This window comes from Mobula hypostoma, chromosome 3, assembly GCF_963921235.1.
Source record: "Mobula hypostoma chromosome 3, sMobHyp1.1, whole genome shotgun sequence".
NCBI classification, from domain to species: Eukaryota; Metazoa; Chordata; class Chondrichthyes; order Myliobatiformes; family Myliobatidae; genus Mobula; species Mobula hypostoma.
This window is the reverse complement of record NC_086099.1, coordinates 65,207,383-65,222,216: the sequence shown is the minus strand read 5'-3', so window position 1 is coordinate 65,222,216 and position 14,834 is coordinate 65,207,383. Positions and strand designations below refer to the sequence as shown.

The 14,834-nt window shown below is 43.3% G+C and overlaps 1 pseudogene; it reads left to right on the top strand.

Moving 5' to 3' along the window:
• The first annotated feature begins 11,355 nt into the window (after positions 1–11,355).
• On the top strand, positions 11,356–13,531 carry LOC134343432 (uncharacterized protein K02A2.6-like; annotated as a pseudogene).
• The last annotated feature ends 1,303 nt before the right edge of the window (positions 13,532–14,834 follow it).

The following is a 14,834-nucleotide window of genomic DNA, read 5'->3' as shown; positions in this document are numbered from 1 at the left end:
GATCCCCATGCATTCTTCTAAATTCCAATGAGTACAGGCCCAAAGCTGTCAAAAGCTCCTCATATATGATCCCTTTCATTCCTAGAACCATCCTCTTTAACATCCTCTGGACTCTCTCCAGTGACAACATATCCCCGTTTCTGAGATACGGGGCCCAAAACTGTTGACAATACCCCATGTGGCTGACTAGTGTCTTATAAAGCCTCAGTGTTATCTCCTTGTTTTTATATTCTAGTCCCATTAAAATGAATGCCAATATTGCATTTGCTTTCTTTACCACAGACTCAACCTATAAATTAACTTTCTGGGAGTCTTGCATGAGGACTCCGAAGTCCCTCTACACCTCTGATGTTCGAATTTTCTTCCCATTTAAATAATAGTCCGTACTGTTGTTCCTTTTACAAAAATGCATTATTTTACATTTCCCAACACTGTATTCCATCTCCCACTTTTTTATCCATCCTTACAATTTGTCCAAGTCCTTCTGCAATTGCGTTCCTTCCTCAGCACTACCTACTCCTCCACCTTCAATTCCACTACATAAATCATTGCCAAACAATGTGAAAAGTAGCATTCCCAGTATTGACCCCACTAGTCCCTGGCAGCCAACCAGAAAAGGCCCCCTTTATTCCCACTAACTGCCTCCTGCCTGTCAGCCATTCCTCTATTCATGCTGGTACCTTTCTGGATTTTATCTTGATAAGCAGCCTCATGTGTTGCACCTTATCAAATGCCTTCCAAGAAAATGACATCCACTACTTCTCCTTTGTCCACCCTGATTGATACTTCCTCTAAGAACTCTAACAGTTCACAGAAACCATGCTGACTGAATTGTTTTATCATTAGTTTCCAAGTACCTCGAAACCTCATCTTTAACAACGGACTCCAACACTTTCCTATCCACTGAGGTTAGTCTAACTGGCCTATAATTTCCTCTCTTTTGTCTTCCTCCCTTCTTAGAGAGTGGAGTGACATTCACAGTTTTCCAGTCCTCCGGGACCATGCCAGAATCAAGTGATTCTTGAAAGAACATAACTGATGCATCTGCTATCTCTTCAACAACTCTTTCAGAACTCTGGGATGTGGCCCATCTGGTCCAGGTGATTTGTTGATTGAAAATCTTTGAATTTACCTAGCACTTTTCCTTTTGTAATTGTAATGGCACTCACTCCTGCTCCCTGACACTCACAGACCACAGTGAAGACTGATGCAAAGTACTTATTCAGTACATCCACCATTTCTTTGTTCCCCATTACTGCTTCACCAGCATCATTTTCCAATAGTCCAATACCAACTCTCACCTCCCTTTTACTCTTTATATAACTGATAAAACAGTATTCTGCTTTATATTATTGGCTAGTTTGCCCTCAAATTTCATCTTTTCCCTTCTTATGGCTCTTTAGTTGCCTTTTGTTGGATTTTTTAAAAATCCCAATCATCCAACTTCCATTCAATTTTGCTACATTATATGCCCTTTCCTTGGCTTTTATGCAGTCCTTAACTTCTCTAGTCAGCTACAGTTGCATACCCTTGCTACTTGAGAACTTCTTCTGTGAGACATATCCATCCTGTACCTTGTGAGCTATTCCCAGAAACTTCAGCAACCTCTCGTCTGCTGTCATCCCCACCAGTATCCTCATCCAATCCACCTGGGCAAGCTCCTGTCTCATGCCTCTGTAATTCCCTTTATTCCATTGTGATACTGATACATCTAATTTATGCTTCTCTCTCTCTCTCAAATTGCAGTATGAATTTCAATGATATTCTGATCACTGCCTCCTTAGTGTTCCTTTACCTCAAGCACTGAAATAACTAAAAGGAAACCAATGATAACACATCCTTTCTGAGATAAAAAGCCATCTTGTAGGCATTCAACAAATTCTCCCTCTTGCGATCCGACACCAACCTGATTTTCCACCAAGAGCAGGGAGGTAATGCTGCAACTCTACAGGGTACTGGTGAGGCCGCATATGAAATACATCATGCTGTTCCGGTCTCCTTACTTGAGGAAGGATGTACTGGCTTTAGTGGCAGTACAGAAGAGGTTCACCAGGTTGATCCAGAGATGAGGGGGTTAGACTATAAGGAGAGATTGAGTCACCTGGGACTGTATTCGCTGGAATTCAGAAGAGTGAGAGGAGATATTATAGAAACATTGAAAATTATGAAAGGGACGGATAAGATAGAGGCAGAAAAGTTGTTTCCACTGGTAGGTGAGACTAGAACTAGGAGACATAGCCTCAAAATTTGGGGGAGTAGATTTAGGATAGAGATTTGGAGGAACTGCTTTTCCTAGAAAGTGGTGAATCTGTGGAATTCTCTGCCCAATGAAGCAGTGGAGGCCACATGAGTAAGTATATGTCAGACAAGGTTGGATAGCTGTTTGCAAAGTAGGGGAATTAAGGGTTATGGGGAAAAGGCAAGTACGTGGAGATGAATCCATGGCCAGATCAGCCATGATCTTATTGAATGGCTAAGCAGGTTCGGTGGGCCAGATAACCTACTTCTGCTCTTATTTCTTATGTTCTTATGTAACCATGAGATCTGCAATCTGTTTAGGGCCAGATCAGAGGCATTTCAAGTCCGGTAATGAAGAAAGTTACAAGAGGTCCAGCTACCATCTCTGGAAAGCCATCTCATGGACAAAGTGGCAATTCCACATTAAACTTGAATCTACAAGGAATGCACAACATTTGTGGCAGAGCTTGAATATTATCACTTCTTATAAAGTTACATAAATTGATATGGACAAAAACAGGGCCTTCGCTTCCAGATGACCTCATGGCTTCTAAGCTCGCTTTGACTGTCAAGACATGAAGGAACTATCATAAACTCCAACAGCCCCCAATGATCCTGTGATTTCAGTCTCTGAGAATCCACAAAAAGATTTGGCCCAGAGGGAGTAACTGGCCAAGTTCTAAAGGCCAGATTTGATCAACTGGTTGGGGTGTTCACTGAGATCTTTAACTTCTTGCTTCTGCAGTCTGAGGTACCCATCTGTGTCAAGCAGGCTTCGATTATACGAGCCTAAGAGGAATCTGATAACCTGCCTCAATAACCATCATCCAGTAGCACTTACATCCACAGCGATGAAGTGTTTTGAGTAGGCTATCAACTCTTGGCTTAAAAGCAACTTGGCTGTGTTCCTCCAGCATTTTCTGTGCCTTGCTTAGATCTGCTGCAATTTGCAACAGGTCCACAGCAGATAATATCTTATTGGCTCTTCACTTAACCCTGGAACATCGGGACAGCAAAGATGCATCAATCAGGATGCTCTTTACTGTCTACAGCTTAGCATTCAATACCATTAGTCCCTCAAAATTAATCAAGTCCTTGGCCTCAATACCTCCTAGTGCAATTGGATCCTCGACTTCCTCCACTGCAGACTCCAGTCTGTTCAGATTGGCAGCAATATCTCCCCCATATTCTCCAGTAGCATTGGTGCAGCACAACACTGCGCGCCTGGCCCCCTACTCTACTTGCTTTATACTTATGACTGTATGGCTGAGCACAGCTCCGGTGCCATATTTAAGTTTACACACAACACCACTGTTGAAGGCAGAATCAAAAATAGTGATGAACCAGCATATACAAGGGATATTGAAAATCTGGCTGAGTGGTGCCATAATAACAACCTCTTACTCGATATTAGCAAGATCAAGGAGCTGATCATTGACTTAAAGAAGGGGAAACCAAAGGTCCATGAGCCAGTCCTTGTCAGAAGATAAAAGATGGAAAGGGTAAGCAACTCTAAATTCCTTGGTGTTATTACTTCAGAAGACCTTTCCCGGATGATTGCGAAGAAAGCACAACAGCACCTTTTCTTCCTTAGGACTTCGAGTAGACCTGTTATGACATCTAAAACATTGATAAACGTCTATTGTTATGTAGTGGAGAGTACGTTGATTGAAGGCATTATAGTCTTGAATGGAAACATCAATGTCCTTGAACGGAAAATACTCCAAAAAGTTGTGGATACGAAGCAGGCCATCACAGGTAAAGCAATCCCCACCACTAAGCACATCAACATGAAGCATTGTGAAGAAAGCAGCATCCATTATCAGGGACAACCACCATCCAGAACATGCTCTCTTCTTGCTGCTGCCATCAGTAAGAAGGTACAGAAGCCTTAGGACTCACACAGCCGGGTTCAGGAACAGTTATTACTCCTCATTCATTAGGCTCTTGAACCAAAGTGAATATCGTCACTCAGCTTCACTTGTCCCATCATTGAAATATTCCCAAAGCCTATGGACTCAGTTACAAGGACATTTCATCTTATGTTCTCGATATTTATTGCTTATTTTTTTTCTTGTTGTATTTGCAAATTTTGAACACCCAAGTTGGTGTGATCTTTCATTGATTCTGTTATGTTTATTATTCCATTACGGATTTATTGAGTATGCCTGCAAGAAAACGAATCTCAGGGATGTATATGGTGACATATAGGTACTTTGATAATAAACTTACTTTCTCTACCATTGTCAGTCTTCCTTTGATCTCCTAGAGCAAACATTTGAAAATCTTCTCTGTACCTCTAACAGTTGTAATGAGATACTCTTTAAAAGATGCAGTCTGGGTTTAAATAGCATGAAGAACTCAAGATTTTGGATCCCCTGCTGGTTTGTGGCACCAACAAAGAGCACAGAAAACACTGACTGCATTCAGCAGACATTCAAAAACAGACAGCTGTGTAAATGTGCCACATTATAATCAGTTTTTGTGGGTTAATTATGCACCATGTTAGCTTCTCATCTAATTTAACTTTAGTGAAACAGGTGAACAGACAGGAAAGACAAAGAGTCATCGAAGCATAGAGGTGAATAGAACAAGGCACATTGGCCGACCATATCAATACTGATGTTTTTGTCTATCTGCAATAATGTCATGGTCTGGTCCGTGAAGTCCGTATTCCAGTTCACGGTCCAATCAGTTGATTCTTTATTCTGGGTTTTCCTGTTTTCCCTTGTTCCATTGGGTCCCTTAATTGAGGCACCTGATTCTGTTTTAGGCTGGCACACAAATACCTCTGAAACCAAGGATTCCCTGCTGGACTGTTCCCTTTCCTTCTGAAGCCTTGCCTGCATCCCTGTCCAGTTCAACTGCTGCAGTGAGACCGGAGCCTTGCCATGCCAAGATAAGGAACTGTCTATCATTGAGTTTGGAACTATCTCTTTGTGTCCCCGTGTTTAGTGTTGGTGTCAAAGAAGAGTCCTGGCCCTAGGTCCTATTCCCAAGGAAGGGTCCTGGCTCTGTGTTCTGTGTTCCAAGTTCCAGGTGCTGTGTTCCAGTCCCTTGTCCAGTCTAGGGGTCCCTAGTCCAGTCCAGTTTACCTCGGCAGTTCCCTCAGCAAGTGTCTTAGAAAGCATCCTGGCCCTGCGTCCTAGAAAGGGTCCCGGCCCTGCGAAAGGGTCCCAGCCCCGTGCTCCAAGGAGGAGCTGCGTACCCAAGAGCCTAACCAAGCCGAATCCGAGAGCCGAGCCAAACCTAGTCCAAGAGCCTCGTCCTGCCCTGGCCAAGATCCTAGTCCTGAGTCCTAGCCTAGACCCGGGTTCCAGTTCCTTGTCCAGACCAGGTTTTGAGTCCCAACCAAGACCCAGGTTCCGGGTCCTTGTCCAGACTCTGGTTCCGGAGTTCCGAGTTCCTAGGCCAGGCTCCTTGTTCCTGGTTCCACGTCTGGGTCCTGTGTTCCTAGCCCAAGTCCTACCCCAGGCCCTGAATCCCAGTCTCATCCAGGGCCTGTGCCAATGTCCAGTGTCGTTTCGTCCTGACTCCCCTTGCTTTCTTGATAAACCTTGTCCAGTCCCTAGTACATCAGTGTCTGTGTCTTGCATTTGGGTCCGCTCCCAAGCCCTCTTATGACAAATAATCCGATTTTCAGGCAATCAGTCAGTATTCTTCCATGTCCTGCACATTCAAGTGCCTGTCTGAAATGTTTCTTCAAAGTATTGATTATATCTGATCCCATTACATCCTGTATCTCTGATTCCACTACATCCTCTGAGATCCAGATGTTAAACACTCTCTGTGGTGAAAACCTTCTCCTCAAATCTCCTTTTAAAATTCCTTTTTTCATCTTATACCTGTCCCCTTCGGTATTTAATACACTTATCTTGGGGAAAAAGATTTGACATTCTAAATATATATCTCATATATTCCTCTGAGGTCACCAAACAGCCTCTCCTGTTCCAGAGAAATTAAGCCCAGCTCAACCTAAGTATCCCCATAACTAAAGTCCTCCAATCCAATAAATGGCCTGGTAATTCTGCTTTGCACTCTCTCCACTACAAACATGTCCTTACCATCATGTGGCAACCAGAAATATACACAATACTCCAAGCACAATTTGATTAGTGTTTTGTAAAGTTGCATATTAATGTGTATTTTTTTATATTTTAAGTTTCAAACAATAAAGGCAAACAATGCCTTATGCCTTCTTCACTACCTCTTCTACCTGCATTACTGACTTCAGGAAATTTAAACTTGAACTCAAAGACAAAGTCACTTGAAAGTATTCTTGAAATGATACTATGGGATTTCTCTATGTTCACATAAGCGTGCAGATAGGATCTCAGTTCAGTGTTCCATGTGAGCAGCTACTTATCCAAGAGTGCTGAGTCAGTCCTTTAGTCCTGAAATTAAATGTCATCCCAGAATCTATGCTTGTGTCTTTAGAGCCAATATTAAATTAAAGCTTATTGGCTTTTAGGCAAGTGTGCTGTTGGCAAGTCAAGCTTGATACATGAGGGGAAGAATTGATAAATGGTTAATGAAGTTGTGCGGTTGAATGCTGGATCACAATATCGACAAAGAACAATGAATACTTTTTCCTCAGCTAGTTCCATTATGCATTCAGTGCATTCAACTCACATGTCTTACTAATAAAGCCACTGAATTAGTTTGCTCTCCTGCTTCAAGTCAACTACAAACCAGATTAAAAGCTGGCACTGCAAAATGTATGATGTTCAGCATTAGTTCTTTTCCTTCTGTCTGCCACCACTTAATTGTTCATTATTTGGCTGTTTACTACAAAGCCTTTACGGGTGTTTCCCCGCATCAAGTAGGGAATGAAAATAGCAAAGCAATGTATTCTCAATTTTTCTATAATTGGATGAGTTTGACATAGATTGAGAAAACAGTGTTAATCAGCAACCATTTTCAGTTTTCTACTTTGGTATGTATTTGTCAATGAGAGATCTATTTTCATCAGTTTATCTTCTCCCTCCACCATGCAGTGCTTTACTGTATGTCAAGCTAATGCTCTTCATAGCTCCACAGGAAATATTCAACCAGAAAACTTGACCTTTTCACCAGCTAACTCATTTGTTTGAAGTGCACTAAAACACAACCCTATCAGAAGTCTTCCATTGCCACAGAAGGAAGTTAATTGACTCTCAAATAATAAAAGCCTATTACCTCTCCTTATTCCCTTGTGCCCACCAATATTCTCTCTCACATATGCATAACACTCCCCTTTGGCTCTCATACTAAGGGGTAATTTACAACAACGAATTTTCCATCCCCCATATCTTTGTTATATGGAAAGAAATAGGAATACCCAGCAGAAGCCCACGCCAATAAATTCCACATGGGTAGTACCCAATGTCTGGAGTGAACTCAGGTCCCTGAAACAACATCAACTACTACACCATCTTGTCACCTTCTCCTCAGTGGCCTTTTGTACTCAGCTTTAAGTCATTTCAAATATGTTATTTTAGCAAGTATCTTTTAATTTGGACAGGCTAAGTTTTTTTCTTGGAGCATGGAGACTGAGGTGATGTCATTGAACTGTATAAAATCATGAGGGGCATGGATAGGGTGAGCGCATTGTCTTTTTCTCAGTTTCAAGAACTAGAAGGCATGAGTTTAAGGTGGGAGTGGAAATATTTAATAGAAACCTAGGTTCATATATGTCACCATATACAACCATGTGATTTATTTTCTTCCAGGCTTTCACAGTAAATACAAGAAACACAGTAGAAATACTGAAAGACCACACCCAACAAACTGTGCAAATAATGAAAGAAAAAAAATCAATAATAGTAAATAAACAAACAAACAAACAGACAATAAATATCAAGAACACGAGATGAAATGTCCTTGAAAGTAAGTCCATAGGTTGTGGGAAGAGTTCAGTGTTGAGGCGAATGAGGCTGATTAAAGTAACACCCCAGTTCAAAAGCCTGATGATTGGGGGGTAATAACAGTTCCAGAAACTGGTGGCAAGCACCCTGAGGCTCCTTTATCTTTTCCTTATGGAAGCAACGAGTAGAGAGCACAGCCTGGATAGTGGGGATCCTTGATGATGGATGCTGCTTTCCTGCAACAGCGCTCCATGTCTAGTGGTCAATTGTGGTGAGGGGGCTTGACCGCGATGGGCTGGGCTGGGCTGGGCTGCATTTTGTGGGGGGAGGGGGGATTGTTGCTGGCTGCTGCTTACGCATGGGAGCTGGGTGGGGGACTTTGGGGTTCTAACATTTAACTGCCATTCATTCTTTAGGGGCTCTCCTCTATTTTCATGGATGGTTGTGAAGAAAAAGCATTTCAGGATGTATATTGTATACAATTCCCTGACATTAAACGTACCTTTGAAACCTTTGGATTTTCCAGTCCTCTGGAACTATTCCAGAATCTAGTGACTCTTGAAAGATTACCCCCAGAAACTTTTCAACTACCACTTTCAGAACCCTGGAGTCCATTAAGGGTTGAGGTGACTTTTACTTTCAGACCTTTCAGTTTCCCAAGCACCTTCTCCTTAGTAATGGTGACCAAAATCATTTCTGCTCCTTGACTCTTTCAAACTCTCACATGCTGCCAGCGAAGACTGACGCAAAACACTTCTTCAGTTTACCTATTTTGTTGTTCCCTATTACTATCTCTCTGGCATCATTTTCCAGCGATCTAACACCCACTCTTGCATCTCTTTTACTCTTTAAATATCTGTTTAATCATTTTGATGTTGCCTTTTATATTATTTGCTAGCTTCCCTTGATATTTCATCTTTTCTCCTATTGCTTTTGTAGTTGTCTTCTGTTGGTTTTTCAGAAGCTTCCCAATCCTATAGCTTCCAACTACTGTTTGCTATATTTTATAGATCATTTTTGCTTTTAAACTATTTTTAACTTCCCTTGTCAGCTACTGTTGCCTCCTCCTCCCTTTAGAGTATTTCTGTTCTTTAGCAATGTAATGATCCTGTGTCTTTCACTTTACTTCCAGAAACTCCAGCCATTGCTGCTTCTTGTCATGATGCTTGTGCAATCAGTTATAATATCAGCCACTAGCTATCTAAAGAATCATTAAGTGAAAACATCACATATATAGATTTGTTTCATTAATAAATACCGGAAGAGGAGATATTTCCTGATGATTCAGATTCAGATTTATATTTATTCATTTGTCATATATACATTGAAACACACAGTGAAATGCATTGTTTTTTTTAATCAACACAACCTAAGGATCACCTGGGGGCAGCCTGCAAGTGATGAAACTGGGAAACCTGGGAATCCTGGGAACCTGGATACATTTGTTAACTTGTACATGTGAGAAGTAGCTTTCAAAGACCACAGAAAACCATTATTTAAGGAATAAGATTGTTATATTACTGAAACGTTCTGACATAAAAGTGGCAGTGAATGCTAATTGCCAAAGTGGTGATGGATATAATCAAAATGATGCCATGGGTTTTAGAGATCAAACCTACAGTCTATCATGGAATCAACTTTTACAAGCTGGAATGGTTGTACCTAGCTGTTGTAATGTGAGCATTATTAGAAGTAAGTTAATACTAATTAGGATAATGGGGGGGGTTTACTTCCATTCATTTTACTTCCGGTGGGCTCTGTGTATAGTATCCCTGCCATGCCGTACAGGTTGTGAAAGCCTCTGTATACACGGTTTTGAAGTTCGAGATAAAGTTGTTTTTTGGGCATGAAGTTGTCAAGTGTGCCTTTTTCAAAGTAGAAGTTACTACATATTTTTGGCGACAAGGTGAACTGGTTTTGTGAACGTATTGGCACGTTTTTCAAATGGGAGCTTTGCGTTTCAGATGGCTACATTTGGAACTATTGGTGAACTTCTGGAAGGAAACGAGGACTGGCCGGAGTATGAGGAAAGGTTGGGACACTCTTTCTGTGCTAATGGAATTACTGAGGAGGCTAAGAAGTGCTCTATTCTCCTGAGTGTGTGTAGGGCGCAGACTTACAAGCTAATAAAGAATTCAGCCGCACGGCGGAAACCGGGGGACATTCCATATGACGAACTGATCAAGCTCTTGGGGAACCACTACAACCCGAAACCTTCTGTGATAGTCCAACAGTGTACGTTTCACGGCTGCTTCAGGAAGCCAGGTCAGTCTGTGGCCAATTTCGTGGCCGAGCTTCGGCAGCTGTCAGAGCATTGTGACTTTGGAGTGGTGTTGGAAGACATGCTCCGTGATAGATTGGTATGCGGCATTAATAATGACGACATAAAACGCCACCTTTTAGGGGAAACTCCACCGCTGACTTTCAAGGAAGTCTTAGAGATTGCCCAAGGCATGGAGATGGCTGCTAATAATGTCAAGGATATCCAGAAAGGACATGGGGGGGGTCGCAGTCGGCAGCAGTGCACCAAGTCAGGAGGGAGACTGGTAAACAGGCAAAGCAGGTGGAATGTTTCCGGTGTGGAGGGATGCACTATGCAAATGATCGCAAATTCAAAGACACTGTCTGCCATGCTTGTAGCAAAAAGGGACATTTAGCTAAAAAGTGCAGAAGTTCAAAGGGTAAGATTAAGCCTGGGCAGGGGAAAGCTCTACAGGCTCAGGCAGCCACACACCATCTAGAAGAAGCAGATGAAGAGGCAGCGTGTGCCTACAACATGTTTGCAGTGGAAACAGATGAGGAACCACTTGAACCATATTATGCCACAGTCACTGTCAGGGGAAAGGACATTAAGTTTGAGATTGATTCAGGTGCTACTGCATCGGTCATTAGTGAGGAGACCTACAGGAGGACAAGGGGTCCAACCTGCCTCCCATTAGACCGTCAAAGCTCAAACTTAGGACCTATACGGGACAGCCCATACGTCATTTAGGGGTGTTGTATGTGGACATTTCAGCTGGAGTTCAGAAGGCTGAAGTAAGGCTAGTGATAGCTAAGGGCAGGGGGTCCAATCTTTTGGGTCACGATTGACTTTGCAAAATCCGGCTCAACTGGCCTGAAATTAAGTATACACACACGACAGAGGACATACTGCAGCGGTACACTGACGTTTTCAGGGACGATCTAGGAACACTGAAGGGCGTGACAGTGAAACTCCATCGAACCTGAGGTGACACCACGTATTTTCAAGCCCAGGTCGGTGCCCTAGGCCATGAAAGGCAAAGTTGAGGAGGAACTGGGACGTCCACAGAGGCTGGGCATTATTGAGCCTGTCCAGTTTTCAAGGTGGGTGGCTCCCATTGTTCCAGTTTTGAAGGCAGACAAAACGGTAAGGATATGTGGGGATTATAAGCTTACGGTGAATCAGGTCTCTAGGCTGGAGAAGTACCCATTGCCACGGGTCGATGACCTGTTTGCGACCCTGTCAGGGGGTAAGCTGTTCACAAAGCTGGACATGAGCCACACCTACCAACAGCTGCTGCTCGTCGAGGATTCAAAGGAGTACGTCACAATTAATACACACAAGGGATTATTTAAGTACAATTGCCTGGTGTTTGGAGTGGCGTCCAGTTCTGCCATTTTCCAAAGGACAATGGACACTTTGCTGCACACAGCAGTGTACCTTGATGATATTTTGATCATGGGGGCTACGGAGGTGGAGCATCTGGCTAATTTAGAACGGGTGCTGAAGAGGCTCTCAGACGCAGGGTTGCGGTTGAAACGCGGAAAATGTGTGTTCCTGGCATCGAATGTGACTCACCTGGGACACAAGATCACAGCTGAGGGGCTTTGCCCTGTGGAGGATATTAAGGAATTAAGGAAGCCCAAGTCACAGAACTCAGATCATTTTTGGGCATGGTGAATTATTATGGCAAGTTTCTTCCTGACCTCTCAAGGGTTTTGACCCTGCTGTATAAGCTGCTTCACAATGACACTAAGTGGCAGTGGGGTGAAGAGCAGGAGAAAGCTTTCAAAGAAGTGAAAGAACTCCTCCACTCAGCAAAGCTGCTTGTTCACTATGACCCAGACAAGGAGATCACCCTTGCATGCGATGCCTCGCCCTATGGAGTCGGGGCAGTTCTCTCACATTGAGTGGAGGACCGTTCAGAGAAGCCTTTTGGTTTTGCTTCACATACCCTGACAGCTGCTGAGAAGGGATATTCACAGCTAGACAAAGAAGGTCTGGCCATTGTTTTTGCAGTCAAACGCTTTCATCAATACCTTTATGGACGCACATTTACAGTTTATACAGACCATAAACCACTGATGAGCCTGTTCAATGAGACTAGGTGCATCCCACTGCTAGCCTCAGCCAGGATACAGCGTTGGGCTCTTACATTGTCAGCCTACCAGTATACTTTAGTGTACAGAACTGGTGGGGATAATGCAAACGCTGATGCACTGAGTCGACTACCTTTACCTGAGATACCTGTTACTACATATGTGCCTCCAGAGACTGTGTTTTCATTGGAGAGGCTGTCAGAGTCACCTGTAAAGGCAACCCAGATCAAGCAGTGGGCAGAGAGGGATCCAGTCCTGCACCAAGTCAAGACTTTTCTTTTACAAGGTTGGCCCAGAGTCGTGGAAGGAGAGGAACTGAGGCCTTATACCAAACACAAGACAGAACCCAGTCTGCAGGATGGCTGCATTTTCTGGGGGGCGAGGGTCATCGTGCCTCCCCCTGGCCATTCACAGATTGTGGAGGAAATTCATGAGACTCACCCAGGAGTGTCTCGAATGAAAAGCCTTGCAAGATCCTACGTTTGGTGGCCAAGAATGGATCAGGATCTGGAGATCAAGGTAAAATCATGCACGCAATGCCAGACTAATCAGAATATGCACCACCAGCTCCTTTCCACCCATGGGAGTGGCCAGACCACCCCTGGTCTAGGCTACATTTGGACTTTCCTGGCCCTTTTATGGGGCAGATGTTTCTTTTAATGGTAGATGCTCATTCTAAATGAATCGAAGCTCACATCATGAGCAACATCACAGCCCCCTCAACCATAGACAAACTCAGGCAAGTGTTTGCAGTCCACGGGTTGCCTGACACTCTGGTCACTGATAATGGTCCGACGTTCACCAGTGAGCTGTTCAGTGAGTTCATGCAGCAGAATGGCAGTCATCACATTCGGACGTCCCCTTTCCACCCAGCCTCAAATGGTTTGGCTGAGCGGGCTGTTCAGACAGTGGAGGAAGGCCTGAAGCGGATGACTGGGGACTCCCTTAGCATTCGGCTTTCGCGTTTCCTGTTTAAATCCTGCCTCACGCCACAGACTACGACTGCTTGCGCTACAGAAGAGATGCTGATGGGGCGTCGGCCCAAGTCAAGATTGGACCTGCTGCGCCCGGTCATGAAGGCTATAGTGGAGAGAAAGCAGGAAAAGCAGAAGGAGGGACATGATCAACATGTGCGAGAGAGCCAGTTAAAACCGGATGACAATGTCTATGTGAGAAACAATCAGCAATGGCTGCCTGGGGTTATTCTTAAGCAGAGTTGTCCCGTCTCCTATGTTGTTAAGCTGACTGATGGGTGTGTTTTCCGCAGACATCAGGACCATGTACTCCTGCATCGTGATACTGGCTCAGAGACAGACAGTTCCCATTTGTGAGACAGACTACGGTGGAAACATGTCCACCAGTGACTTTGCCAGAGGACGAGATGCTGGCAGGGGGGTCGTGGTCCCCTGAGGAAGATGGACATTCTCAGGCAGACGTACAGACCCCTCTCATGCCCCCAACACCAGACCCACCCAAAACACGATCACCAGCGGTGCCTCCTGGGTCACCGGGTGTAGTGCGCAGATCACAGTGCACTCGTAAACCTCCTGACAGACTGAAGCTTTGACGGGACAGTTTTTTTTTGTTGTTGTTAGATGGAATGTTGAATCCGTCACATTTTTCAGATCTTTTGTATTGATAAACTGTTGCTGAGATACCAGTGTAAGTTTTCAGGGGTACGCAAGTTAAAAAAAACCACTGTTTTTATTTCCTAGTTTTTACATTTGGAGAATGTTGGATTTTTAAGGGGGAGAAGTGTTGTAATGTGAGCATTATTAAAAGTAAGTTAATACTAATTAGGATAATGGGGGGTTTTACTTCCGTTCTTTTTACCTTTTTACTTCCGGTGGGCTCTGTATATAGTGTTACTGCCATGCTGTACAGGTTGTGAAAGCCTCTGTGTGTATATATATATATATATATATATATATATATATATATATATATAAAATGGTTTTGAAGTTCGAGATAAAGTTGTTTCTTGGGCATGAAGTTGTCAAGTGTGCCTTTTTTCGAAGTAGAAGTTAGTACACTAGCCAAGATAATACTTGGAAGTATCAACTTAATACCAAAGAGTTATGCTTTGAATGGAAAAACAGATGTTCTGATGAAACGTAATTAACTTGAAACTTAAACCCTGTTTCTCCTTCCACAGATGGGACCTTATGAATATTTCAAGCATTTCCTGTTTCTTGTGAAAGATGTATGTTGACATTTGTTCACGTTCCTGGTCCAAGAAGCCCTACAAAAAATGTGCTTAAAAAAGAGTCTAACTTTTATCTCCAGTGGGAGAAGTTACCAATTCTGTACAGGGCTCTTCATTGGAAGTGTAATTGCTCTTATCTACTGGACCTCATTTGATAATTTAGTCATCAGATTAAGGAAAGAAGCTGCTGGCCATAGGAGAGA